Source organism: Hyaena hyaena, unplaced genomic scaffold (assembly GCF_003009895.1).
Source record: "Hyaena hyaena isolate Hyena2069 unplaced genomic scaffold, ASM300989v1 scaffold_1437, whole genome shotgun sequence".
NCBI classification, from domain to species: domain Eukaryota; kingdom Metazoa; phylum Chordata; class Mammalia; order Carnivora; family Hyaenidae; genus Hyaena; species Hyaena hyaena.
In genome coordinates this window covers 79,121-93,816 of record NW_024082072.1, presented here as the reverse complement: position 1 = coordinate 93,816, position 14,696 = coordinate 79,121, and the positions used below count along the sequence as shown (strand labels likewise).

Here is a 14,696-nt window from a genome sequence, read left to right as displayed (position 1 = left end):
CTGTCTTATGCTATACTGTTGTGCCCTGATTATGTCAAGGTAACACACACTGATTACACAGAAATAGCAACTTTATTGGATGTGACACAAAAGGAACTCACTGAAAGAATTTGTAAAATGTGGTTGAATCACCCGACACCTGTCTGGTAGTGTCTTTTGAGTAACTTTAAACTTTCACACAATGCTTTCTCTGTTTAGGGGGCACCTGGGTGGCTCAGTTAAGCATCCAGTTCTTGATTGCAGACCTTGAGATCGGGTTATGATCTCAGGGTCATGACCTCAGGGCCGTGAGATCAAGCCCTGCATCAGGCTCTGCACTGGGCGTGGAGCCAGCTTAAGATTCTCTCTCCCTCTCCCTTTGCCCGTCTCCTGCCTCTACTCTCTCAAATGTAAATAAAATAAAATAAATAAATAAATAAATAAATAAATAAAATATTGCAATTATTTATCATTAATATTAACATATACATTGCTATTAAGCCTTTACAGGAATCAGCTGCACTTCTTAATCTCTATGTACAAAATGTATTAGTATTTAAGCTTAAATAAAAAAGGTAAATGGGTATGTCTGATTGTCTCTAACATGATGCTATTGGATTCCTTTTTCTTAGAGATAAGCTTTGACAGTTTTTCAACCTGATTTGAGTGAAGAGCAACCCAAATTCATCTGTTTTTCCTTTTGGATAGAAAACAAACCATCAGTTGCACACAGAATGCTACACTAGATATCCTGAAAACTATTCCTCTAACTAGAAAAGCAGAATAGGAAGTTAGAAACATCCTTTCAGATATAGAACTCATTGCATTTCAATTTATTTTGTAATATATGTATTGTGTTCCTATTTTGGGCCAGACACTATATATTACTGAACAAACAAAGCTCCCTGTCCTTGTAGAAATTAGATTTTAATGGGGCAATGGAAGAAAAAAGCACAATATATGTGTGTAATATATATACCATTAGTGATCAGTGCTGAGAACAGATAAAGCAGAGAACAGAGATTTGAAGCAGTGAATACCCACTTGAGGAAATGAGCATTTAGACAAGGGGGTTGGGGGGTAATCTCATCAAGCAATGATTGTGAGGGGGATCTGGAGAGGAGAAGGATATCTGTTCCAGCAAGAGAAAATATCTGGGAAGAGTATTTCTTGGGGGGGGGCGGGGATATAAGGAGAAGAAGCAGATGGGATCAGAGGGGGATCAAGTGCCATGTCATTCAAAGCATTGTCAGGCATTGTACAATTTGGCTTTGCCTCTGAGTAAGATGGGACATCACTGGAGGGTCCTGGGCAGAGGGATTTGACCTAACTTAGGTCTAACAAGATCCCTGTTTTGAAACTAGACATCGGCCTTTCTAGGCAGGGAGACTAGGGAGGAGACAGTTGCAATAAATACTGTCAGTGAGGAAAGACAGTACTTGGATGATGATGGGGCAGGGGGATCAGTGGGAAGCAGGCAGGTCAGTGTTCAAATAGTATTTAGAACCCAACAGGACTTGCTGAGGGGTCAGATGGGGAATGGGAAAGAAATAGTTCACATTGACTCCTGCAGTCTTTGGCCAGAAGAAATGGAATCCTGAGGTTGCCCTATATGGAGACAGGAAGATTACAGGGCGGTTGATTTGGGAAGAAATATCAGACTCTCTGAAGCTGAGTTTGGGACATGTTTGATATGTATGTTACACATCTAAGTTATTGAGAAAGGGAATATCTTGGAACCAAAAATGAAGAAGGAATTTAAAACATTATGCCCCAAGTTTCAGCACACAAAGCGACAAATGCAAATAGTGGTGAGATTTGGCTTTCTCAATAACTTCAAACAACAGGAAAAGAATTAGCAAGGATATGGAAGATCTCAACAACAAAGTTATGAGACTTGATCTAATATATAGAACCCTATTTCCACTGCTGTTTTTGTTTTTTCCCTATTCTCTTATTCAGAACATATTTATTTGTTGAGTACCTCACATGGACCAGATAAGTTCTTTATAGAGGTAAGAAAGAAATTTAAGTCATAGACTCCACTGTTTAAGCCTAAACCAGCAGGCAGGGCACAAGGATGGAAAAGAAACATGTGGTATCAAGGTCATAGCAAGATTTGAGAAGGTAAGATGAGAGAAGTTGGAGAAACTTACTAAATTGGCTCTTTAAAGAGTAGTTGGGATTATCCAACAAAGAAATAGGGGGTGCTGGGAGAAGAGAGTCAGAGAAGCATAGTGTGTTTGCATAACTAGAACTTCAGGAAAAAGCACATAGTCAAAGAGTGATGGGGACAAGCCAAGTGGATAGCAGGATAGTTTGAGCTTCAAACTAATCATAATAGCAATTGGTTAATACTTATTAAATAGGTAATAATTTTTAGTAAAGAAAAGTGCATACATCTGTACTAAAGTAAATAAAGGAATAAACAGAAATAAATGAGGAGGGGGTAAAGGGAAAGCTTTCTCTTACAGTGGAATACCAGCTAATAAATGTCGAAAAAAGGAAGGAACTATAAAATCACCATTTGACAACTACCAAAGTTTTAACTGTTCTAGACAAGAATATCACTGAGTGCTAAACCAACAGAGGCAAATTCACTGAGATGTAGAATGTGTGCGTGAAGTATCCATGCAAGGTGCATTACAAATGAAGATATAATGACATTATAGTGAAGGAACCAGACAGACATCATCTTCAGCAAGAGATCAAAATGAGCATCAACAGTGACTAGCCCACCTATAGACCAGTAAACAACCTGTGTCCCCTGGTATTTGGAATTGGGCACAGATCATCACTTCTGTTGTATCCCTGCTAGAAATGTACAATGACTCTAATCATGAGGCATCACTGGACAGACCCAAATGTTGGGACATTCCATACCCAACTTGGAGGATGTGAAAGTCATGGAATAAAAGACTGAGAAGCTGTTTCAGATTTTTGAAAACTAGATTAGACATATGAGCACAAAATACAGTGTGGGATTCTGGGTCAGAAAACAAATGTTTTGCTACAAAGGACACTGTTGGGACAATGGTTGAAACAAATAGGGTCTTTAGATTAGACTCATATATAGAATGATAAAATGTAAAACTTTAACATTTGGGGTATCTAGTTACATATAGGTAAGGGTTCCTATGTACTATTTTTGCAACCTTTCTAAATGTCTAAAATTATTTCAAAATTAAAAAAAATTTAAATGAAGTAAACAACATTAAATCAAAGAAGGCCATTTGCACCACATCATAGTGGTATACATGTGACTTATTCTGCCATTTTCATAGTTCACTTTATTTGTTTTACATTTATTTTTATTTATTTTGAAAGACAGAGAGCAAGCAGGGGAGGGGCAGAGAAAGAAGGAGATAGAATCCCAAGCAAGCTCTGTGCTGTCAGTGCAGAGCCTCATGCGGGGCTTGAACTCAGGAACTGTGAGATCATGACCTAACCCAAAATCAAGAGTCAGACACTTAACTTACTGAGCCACCCACACACCCCCATAGTTCACTTTAAGTGGTGTAGGGCCCTGTGCAGTTTTCAGAGGGGAATAACCTGCTCCGATTTCTCTCTGTGTCCAAGTGCATGGATTTTACAAAGTGTATCACAGGGAACATACCATTTGGTCACCTTCATTTTTCAGGTAACTTTTAATGTCTGAAAAATGTTCGACTGAAGTCGGTAGACCAAATTTCCTGGCAGTGTCCTCATTGCTGGGTACTGACATTGCTTCCATCATGTCCTTGAGATGCAGTGACAAAGGTATTTGAGCACCAGGAGAGCACACATCCTTTCTTTCCTGCAGGACATTCTCATGGCGCTCTTGCTGCTCCAAGTGTGCACACTTTGCTGTCCTTGCCCCTTTCTGCCCTGTTTCTTTCTATTGACAATTATGCCCAGTCACACATCATATACAATTTTTTAGTCCATTTTGTTTTCTTTGTTTGCAGTGAATTTCAACGGCGTAATATTTCAGACCACAGAATAAAGGTGTTAATACAAAGTGGACTATTGAAGTCATTTAGCAACCTATTTTTTAATTAGTAGGTCAAAATAATTACTAGTAAGGCCTTCTAAATGCTTTTCCTTGGGTTGTTTCTTGGGTCCCTGACACACACAAACAAAAGATTGGTTTCATTTTCATAATATTGTTTACAGTTTTATCATTTCCTTACAAACCAGTATGAACTGCAGTAACCTATTTGTGTCTCACTCTACCACTAAAATGTGAGTAGTGTCTCTGTGTTAGTGTCCTCTTCATATGCAGCACACTGTTGAGCTAGGAAAAATTCCATACAGTTTTGTCGAAATGGCAATGTCCTCTTCAAGAACTGCTCACTTTGGAGTCTAGGAGTTGAGGAGGCATCTTTGCTCAGGTGTAAGGCAGAGAAATGCACTGAATGGGTAGTCGCCTTTATAATTTTTATTTACTTCTTTGACATTTACTGAGTAGCTATGACATGCCCTGAACTATGCTATGTGCTAGGTCCCAGGGAGACGAAACAGGCAAGCTCCTAGAACTTAAATTCTCCAAAGGGAACATACACAGGATGGAGGGACAGATGGATGGATAGCTGTGTAATGTTATTACAGATTATATTAGTTCTCCAGAAGTAGTAATTGGTATGGTAATATAATAATGAGGAGGGCAATTTGGACTGGAGTAAAGAAGGCTTCTCAGCAATGGTGAAATTGAAGCAAATTCTTGGAATGCAAGGAAAAGGATGGGAGGTGCTATGGAAACTCTTCCAGCAAAGGCAGCCACAAGTGCAGGAAAGGGTGTGGAAAGTACCTGGTGGACAGACCTGAAGTACTGATCCTAGACAGCCCTGGTGCCAGTTAAGCCTGGAGAGGTGGGCACAGCAAGTGGTGCAGTACTGAAAGACAAAGACATTGAAAGCTGAGAAACAAGTCTGGGTTTTATTTCAGTGCAGTGGGAAGCTGTTGATGTGTTTCAAGCAGAGAATTATGTGATATAATTTATATCTTTCAAAGATCTATCTGGCTGTGGGGAGAAGGGATTGGAGGAAGAGACAGGCTGCGGTTTGCTGATGTGGATAAAAGTGTTCAGACTGAGTGAAATGATCAATAGCATGCTAGCAAATGCCTAGCTATGTGCCAGGAAGGCTGTTTTTCAAAAGTGTGTGTAGACAGAAGTTGGATTGGAGAAGTCCTTCATGAGCCTATTTATTAGGTTTACATAAGGGCTCTTTTATGGTCCACAGATTTTTATTGCCCATCTTTTTTATTGAAGTATAACATAACTATAGAAAAACATACATCAAAATGTACAGCCTCATGAGTTATATAGAAATGCACATATCCTTTTGTAATCACCAGTCAGAACAAAAAATAGCTCATTATCTGTATCCATTCTGTTCCCTTGTGTTTTTAACCCATCACCCCCTTTTTTCTCTATCCACTCTATCCACTATTGTGATTTCTAACTTGTAGGTTATTTGTAAGTTTCATGTGATGAATGATAGTATGCTGTATAATAGTATGTTGAATGTAGGTCATTCATTCATACTATGCTGATATACTCTTTGTCCATGTGTGCATATATACCACTTTATCCTACCTACCATTGGTATTCATTTAGGTTGCTTCTAGTTCTTAGCTCTGGGAGTAATGCTTCCATGAAAATTCTTTCCATATGCTTTGGAATACTTGTGTACATGTTGTGGTTGGATATATACCAAGTACTGAAATTGCTGGTCATAGGGTATAGGTGTGATCAGTTTTGGTAGATACTACCAAGTAATCTTCCAAAGGTGTTGAACCAATTACACTCTCACCAGCCCAGGAGGAAGGATCCAGTTACTTCACACCTTCACCTACACTTGGTATATTTTGTTTCAGTGATTTTAGATCTGGCAAGTATCTAATTGTGATTTTAATTTAATTTCTGTGGTAACTGATGAGGTTGAGCAAATTTTCACTGATTCTTGGTCATTCAAGTATCCTCTTATGAAGTGTTCAGATATTTTTCCATTTTTCTACTGGATTAACTACTTACTTGATTCTGTGGATTTCAGTGAACTTTTCTATCTTTCTTTCATTTGCCTTTCACCCTACTAATGATGTTTCCTAGTGAAAAGCTCTGCCAGTCCTGAGGACATAAGGTGGTGTCTGGAGGACCCTCAGCTCAAACTTCCCTTCTGCCTATAATGCAGCAAAATATACCAGGCCTCACCCCCTTTATAGCAGGCAGGGTACCCCAGCCCAGGTTTAGAAGGGCTGGAGGAGAAGATTTACCTTAAGTGAAGATTGATAGATGGAGGTGTATTTCCTTGCCACACCTTTGTAAGTGCTCAAAAATTCTTTGCCCAGGAAATGGAGAAAGAAACACAATAGGAGAGAGGGAAAAATCCCCTTTGGGGCCTCTGTCCTGGTCCATGGCCTCCCAGCCACTCAGATTACCCACAGGAAGAGCTTCAAAGAATGAGCCAATGGACCACAATCTGAGATGACACAAACAAAATGTGCTATTCCCAGTTATCTCAAATGTGTATTCTCACATGTCCTTTGAACCTCAGTGCAAACCAGGGAATCACTTCTCAGACTTAAGATTAGTGGAGTTTTGCAACTTTGCTAGGAAGAAAAATACCTTGCTCTAAGACGTATTAAGGAGGTAAAAGCTTTCCCATTCTTACGGTTGTATTTTTCTATTTTTCAGGACTCTGTAGGTATTACAGATATCATCATGCAATTTAGATTTGTTTCTCCCTGGAAAACCAGGTGACTTCAAAGTGATTTATAGCAAGTGAAGTAGGCAGAATTATGGAGATTAGTGATAAGAAGTAAGGTAAGGCAAGAGAGAGAGGGAGAAAAAAGGAAGGAAAACAATTTTGAGCCGGGGATTTAGGATGAGGCAATGTGCTTCAAAGCACAGGAAAGAAAGTAAGAAGCTCAGACACAGCAGCATGTCATCATAGCCAGAGACACTACACTGCTTGTCATGTGGAGCCAGCTCCAGGAGACTGACTGAAGCAAGGAATGTAGACAAAGCTATGACATCACCCTGGTCTATACCCTGAAGGACTAAGAGCCTGCAATGCACTTCACATCCCCTTCAAGTCAAAGACTTGCAGGAAAATCAGCCTTTTTCATCTGAAGGATGAAATGATGGACATGTCCCATGACTGCTCAAGCTTTTGTCAGCTCATGAACCAGCCAGTTAACATTTAGCATGAGGCTTACTTACTCACTGCTCATTCTCATTCTGTCTTGGTCACATCAGCACTTCTGCTCTGTGTGTGACCTCATTTGAATCACAAACAGAATGGATGAAATACTCAGCATCCCCAGACTCTGATCTGGACCTAATATAATCCCCCATCCCTCCCCACGCTGGATGGTCTCACCCTGTGTACCAGGCATGACTTAGCCCCATGAAGCTTCACTCTCTAAGGTGGGGGCACTAACTTTCTCTGCACACCGTGGAATGAGTCTGGGAGTTGGCTCAATTTCATTATCAGAATTCTGATGAATCCCTTTTAACTAGATGGAGCAGTCAGAAAAGTCTTGATGTAAAGAATGGAATCATGTTATAGAAAAAAAGGTTGAATATGTGAAGTTTAACTAGTCATAATCTCAAGTACAAGTTGCTTTAGAATATAGTGTGTTAATAGAAAGCTTGAGACATAGTAAGACCAACAGATCAGGAAATAATTGCCATTCAAAAAATAGTTTGTTAATCACAGTTCCCAAGAAGTGGGGGCACACCATGCCACAGGGGACCACAGGTTGGTCAGGAAGCACAGGAAATGAGGGTAAAATGTGGGCAAGAGGCTTTATTGTGGTTTCCATGCGAAGGGATGGGTAAGGCAGGGTGAATGGGGTTAGGATTGGCTAGTGTGACTAATTCCAGTGGTCTCTGGAGCATAGGTGCTATCCCTAGTCATCTGGTAACTGGTCCTGGGGGCTTAGGGCAGGTGGGTAGTAGCTTGGAGTATCCTCCATAGAAAAGGTGGTTGGGGTATGAGCCCTGGATTTGTTGGTTTGTATATGAAAGGCAAGCTTAGGGGTGGGTTCTTTACTATCTTTAGGAACTGGCTAACTCTGGGAAGGGCTGTCCCTTTAGGGTTATCAAAGCCCCAAGATGTCAAAGTATCAAATATAGAAAATAAAAGATGGTTAATACACAAGTACTCCTGTGCAGTGCCAGCTCATTTGGGGGTGGGTGGAAGGAAGTGCAGAGCTGACCAGGCATGTAGTCCCGTGTTCATTCCTGTGACCCCTCCTTCCTAATCAAGACGGATTTTCAGAGGATCACCTCTGCCTTGTTCACCACACCCTTCTTCATTGAGGTGTTGGTCATTCTCCGACCCTTTTTTGTATCCACCCTTCTCTAGAGGTGCTTCTGGCTGTTTTAACTCTTTCTCCCTTATTTAACTGTGTTATGATTTTAATCTTGTTAAATTAACATTTGCTAAGCAGAGTCCAAGGGTGGCAGATGGTCAGTTGCAATTCAACAAAAGACCACGTGAGAAAATGAAATAGAGTTTATTACTCACAGGTCCTGGAGGAAGTACATGATGCCCCTAGGGGCCAAGAGAGGAGATTGAGGAAGAGTGCAGATAGAGATAATGGCATGGCAGATAATGGGACTCATATTAGAGCCTCTGAGTGGAATCTTCAGGGGATGCTGGAATAAGTCCTGATTGTTCAATTTAGACCAAAAAAAGCAGGGTATAAGTTTCACAACGGTCTTAACCTAGGGAGCACACAAGGGGAAGCCCTATGAGATGGCAGAGCCTATCACAAGTCTATATTTGCTTGTGATTCTGCAGCCTGCTATCTAGATGTGCTTGCATGAGGGGGCTGGTGTCAGTTAAGGGCCCTGTAGGCAATTTGACCACACAAAATGGAGGCCAAGGTAGCAATGCCATGGAGTAGCTGAGCTAAACTCTCGACAACCTGCCAACACAGGCAAGCAAGAACATCTTGGGTTTCTCCCCAGTGCCTGGCACAGCACTGCTATAAAGCACTCATTAATACACATCATGGAATCCGTGACTTGGGCACTTGGGACCACCAGGGACCTTGTTTATCCCATGCAGCACTCTTGGAAAGCAGATGCCATAACTAAAAAAAAAAAAAAAGTCTCTGTGTCAGCCCAAACTGGCTCAAGTTCAGATATAAGCACTTTAAGCAGCTGGGGCTGGCTTTTTCTGCCCCTATCAGTTACACCTGGTATATAAGGTTAGTGTGAATCCTTTCTCATATCTCTGTGAAGTCTCATGGTCTCTCTGCTCAGCACTTGCTGAGGAAAGCCCAGTTTATAAGCTTCCTTGACCTTGGTCCCTTGTTGGTATCCTTCTCTGCAGTCTTTTCTGAGTTGCATCCATAAACCTCCCCTGCTGCGGGCCTGGGGTGCTGTTGTTGAATCATGTTGTGCTCTATTTACATACTGGCTACAGTAGCAGAGATAAAAGCATTTCTTTATATATGGCCTCTTCAGGGCTTTTGCCCACATTCTAATTGGATTGTTTGTCTTTTAGAGTTGAATGATGAGAGTCTTTATATTTTCTAGATAGGAATTGTTTGTCAGTAATGTAGTTTGCAAAACTTTTCTCCCAGCCTGCCATTTTACCTTCTTAACAGGGTCCTTCACAGAGGCAAGGACTTTAATTTCAATAAAAATCCAATTTATGGATTTTGCTTTTGATTTGTCACCAAGCCCTACATCCCAAAGATTTTCTATTTTTTTCTTCTAAAGACTTTGTAGGTGTATATTTTACATATGAATCTATAATCCGTTTTTACTTTATTTTGTATAAAATATGAGGTTGAGGTTTTTTTTGGCTTGTTTTGGCTTTTTTTTTGCTGATGGATATGTAATCAGCAAATGATATCTATTTGCTGAAAAGATTGCCTTTATTCCATTGATTTACTCTTATACCTTTATCAAAAATCAGTTGGCCAGTACATACTTTGGCAGTACATATACAAAAATAGGATTGATACAGAGAAATTACTATAGGCCATGAGCAAGAATGACATGCAGATTCATGAAATGTTCCTTATTTTTTAAATTGCATTGTACTGCACACTTGAAAACAGTTACAATGGTAAATTTTATGTAACATATACATTTCCACAATCTTAAAAACTTAATAATAAAATAATCACTGAATTTTACACTTTATTGTTTAATGTTTGTTTATTTTGAAAGACAGAGAGAGAACACACACATACATGCATGCAAGTGGGTAAGGGGCAGAAAGAAAGGGAGAGAGAGAATCCCAAGCAAGCTCTGCAGCATCAGCACAGAGTCTGATGAAGGGATCAGTCTCACGAACCAGGAGATCATAACCTGAAGCCAAAATCAGTTGGACATTTAACCAACTGAGCCACCCAAGCACCCCGCATCATACACGTTAAATGGGGTAATTATATGGTACATGGATTATATCTCAATAAAGCTGTTAAAAAATGCAGCCAAAGCAAAAAAAAAATCAACTGTTTGTACCTCTATAGATTTATTTCTGGGTTTCCTATTCTGTATTGTTGATCTATGTAGCCATATAATAAACTAAGCTGTTTAATAAATCTTAAATTTAGCTAGAGTGATTAATCCTACATTATTTTTATTTTAAAAAATTGTTTAGGGGTGCCTGGGTGACTCAGCTGGTTAAGCATCAGACTTCGGCTCAGGTCATGATCTCACAGTTTGTGGGTTTGAACCCCACATCGGGTTCTGTGCTGACTGCCAGCTCAGAGCCTGGAGGCTGTTTCGGATTCTGTGTCTCCCTCTCTCTCTGACCCTCCCCTGGTCATGCTGTCTCTCTCTCTCTCTCAGAAATAAGTAAAATATTAAAAAAATAAAATTGTTTAGATCTTCTATTTTCTTTGTCTTTCCATATCAATTATATAATACATTGTCTATAGCTACAAAAATCTTACTTGAGTTTTTCTAGGAATTGCATTAAACCTATACATCATTTTAGGGAGACATCTTTACAATGTTGAATTTTCCAGTCCATGAAACAGTATGTGTCTCCATTTATTTAGATCTTCTTTTATGTATTTCATCAGTGTTTTATAGTTTAAGCATTTAAGTCCTTTACACATTTTGTTAGGTTTATACCTTAATATTCCATCAGTTTACAGAGTAATTGTGAATGGTAGTGTATATTTAATTTCAGTGTTCTTGGGTTCATTACTTGCATATAGGAATAACAGTTTATTTTTGTATATTGATCTTGTATCCTGTGAACTTGCTGAACTCCCGTATTCTAGGAATCTTTTGTAACTTATTTGAGGGATTTTCTATGTAGACTATGATGTCATCTGCAAATATAAACAGTTTATTTCTCCCTTTGCAATCTGTGTGTCTTTTATTTCCTTTTCTTGTCCTGTGTCTCTGGCTAGCACTTCCAATAGTATGTTGAATAAAGTAGTGAGAGCAAACATCCTTGCCTTGACCCTAATCATAGTTGGAAAACATTCATTCCTTCACCATTAACTATGTTAGCTAGAGTATTTTTGGTTAATTTTGTATCAAGTTGAAGAAATGCCCCTTGATTCCTAATGTTCTGAAAGTTTTTATCACGAATGTTATAATTGTGGGATTTGTCTTCTTTAGCTTATTAATATGATTGATTACATTGATAACTTTTTGAATATTGAACCATCCTTGCATCCCTGGAATAATCTGACTTGGTTTTATATGTATATAATTTCATACCTACACATACATACCATGACCAAGTAGGTTTTATATTATTTGTTATACTTATTTATATAATATGTATGATATATAAACAATATTTGTCTTTACTAAGAATATAATTTACTTTTTTATCTACTGTATTTCTTAGATTTTGGTATTAAGGTTATACTGGCCTTGTTAATTTAATTGAAAAGTGTTATTTATTCTTATCTTTTCTGGAAGAGCTTGTATAGAAATAACATTCTTTTTAAAACATATTGTTGTATTCTTCAAAATTTTTCAGAAACAATGTGAGCTTGGAGATTTCTCTTTAGGAAGATTTGAAATTGCAAATTAAATTTCTTTAATAGTTATGGGGATATTCAAATTATCTATCTCATATTGAGTGTGCTATACACGTTTGTGGTTTTCAAGGGATTGGTCCATTTCATCTAAGTGACCAAGTTTAGTGTATACAGTTGTTTCTGATGTTCCCATATTATGCTTTTGGTGTCTGAGAATATGCAGCAATATCCTGTTTCATTCATGTTATAGTTAATTTGTATCTTTTATTTGTCAGTTTTGCTAGAACCAGCTTTTTGTTTTATTGATTCTTCTCCAATGTTTTGCTGTTTTTTACTTTATTTTTTTCTGCTCCTTATTATTTTCTTCCTTTTTTAACTGGCTGTGTGTTTATGTTGCTAGTTTCATAAAGTGGGAGCTTAGATTATTGATTAGAGACTTTTACTCTATACTAATGTAAAAATGGTGCTCTAAATTTACCTTTTAGCAGTACTGTGTCTTGCCTATTTTGATACATTTTATTTTTGTTTTCTTTCAATTGAATATGTTTTCTTATTTCCCTTGATACTTCCTATTTAACCCATAAATTATTTAGAAATCTATATATTTCCAAGTATTTGAAGTGTTTTTGAAATTTTTTCTATTATTGACTTCCAATTTTGATTCCACTGTGGTCATAGAACACACAGTATGAGTTCAATTCTTTGGGTTTTTTTTTTTTTCATAGTTTCTCTAAGTATTGCATTGTATATAAGTAACTTACCACAGTATACTGGTGTTCATGTTTTGCCAATTTGAATAAAATATAGATACTTTACCTCCTTTTAAGTCCCTTTACTTTCTATTTATAATTATCTTAAATATTTCTTCTATGTGGTACTTTGAGAATCACATCAGACAATGTTATAATTTTTGCTTTAACCATCAAATATAACTTAGAAAAGAATGACAATGTCGTGTATTACTCACATTTTTACTCTTTCTATTCTCCTTGATGTTCCAAGTTTTGGGAGATTTTTGTTGTTTTTGTTGTTGTTCTTTGTTATTTCTTTTTCATTTTAAGAAATTCCTTAGCCTTTCTTCTATGTAAGATTGCTAGTCATAAATTCTCTTAGGTTTGTATTCATCTAAGAATGTCCTAATTTACTCTTTATTTTTTTGGGTATGTTTTCTGGATATAGAACTCTGGGTTGACATTTCTTTCAGCCCTTGACAACTGTTATTCCACTTCCTTCTAGTCTTTATGGTTTCTGAGAAGTCCATTGTCACTTGAATTACTGTTCCACTATAGGTAAGATTTCTCCCACTTGGCTTTCAAGATTATTTCTTTGGGGTGCCTGGGTAGCTCAGTCAGTTAAGCATCTGACTCTGGATTTTGGCTCAGGTCATGATCTCATGGTTTGTGAAATTGAGCCCTGTATTTGGCTCTGTGCTCACAGTGCAGAGCCTGCTTGGGATTCATTCTTTCTCTCTCTCAAAATAAATAAATAAACATTAAAGAAAAAAGATTTTCTCTTTGTCTTTAGTTTCTAGGAGTTTGATTATTTTGTGTTTGGCATAGATTTATTGTTTTTTGGATTTATAACATTTCAGGTTTGCTCAACTTCTTGAATCTGTAGGTTTATGTTTTTTGCCAAATTTGATAAGTTTTAAGAAATTTTTTTCTCCAAACACTTTTTCAGCTCCAGATTGTTTCTCCTCTCCTTCTGAGACTTTGATGATGAAAATTTTATATCTTGTGCTATATTCATGTGTCCTTAAGGCTTGATAATTTTTTTTCCTATTTTCTCTCTCTTATTCTGATTGGGTAATTTCTATTGTCCTTTGTTTAAGCTCAATGATTCTTTCCTTTGTTCTATTCATTTTGCTGTAGAGCCTATCCAGTAAGTTTTTCATTTAGGTTGTTGTATTTTTCAGTTCTAAATTTCCTTTGGTTTTTTTTATACCTTCTATTTCTTTACTGGGACTTTCTACTTTCTCATTTGTTTCAAACATGCTTGTAATTGCTTGTTGAAGTATTTATATGATAATTTGCTTTAAAACCTCTGTCAGAGAATTCCATCTCTGTCACATAGGTATTGGCATCTACTAATTGTCTTCTCTCATTCAAGTTGGGATTTTCCTGGTTCTTCTTGTGATGAGTGATTTTCAGTTATACCCTACATATTAATGTTATGAAATTCTGAATCCTATTTAAACTTATGTTTTGGCAGTCCTCCTTGGACAATAGGCTGACAGAGGAAAGAATGTACTACCTAATTATTTCCAGGTGGAAATGGAAGACAAAGTTCCCTCATTCTACCTCCATGGACACCCTAGGGAAGCGAGGAGGGAGGGACACCTTGTAACTGTTGGGCTGGAGTAGAAGAAGTCCAGGTTTCTCATTGGGCTTCAGCTACTATTATCCTAGCTAGGCAGAAAAGGGAATCCCTCATAATGTTCTTGGTCTCTACAGATACTACATAGGTGCAGAAGAGAAGAGTATGTGCAGAAGAGAAGAGTACTTTTTTACTTTTGGATATGGATGGAATTCCAGCCTCCCCATTTAGCTCTGCCAACAGTATGGGCAGAGAGGGTCTTCTTACCACCAAACAAGGATGAAAGTCCTGCATCCCCTCTTGGCTTGCTCTGATACCACCCTTGATGGGGAGAAAGGAAAGGAGTATTTCATTTCAGCCCAACAAGGATTGAAGTCTAGGCTTCCCTCTCAGAAGTGGGGTGCAGCCACAGTTTTTTTCCATGATGTTTGGATAGTATA

General features: G+C 38.0%; 1 non-coding gene across 1 annotated transcript; it reads left to right on the top strand.

Moving 5' to 3' along the window:
• The first annotated feature begins 9,910 nt into the window (after positions 1-9,910).
• LOC120225574 lies at positions 9,911-10,012 on the top strand. The gene has a single exon (XR_005526835.1). It is a non-coding gene; the product is annotated as a U6 spliceosomal RNA (small nuclear RNA).
• The last annotated feature ends 4,684 nt before the right edge of the window (positions 10,013-14,696 follow it).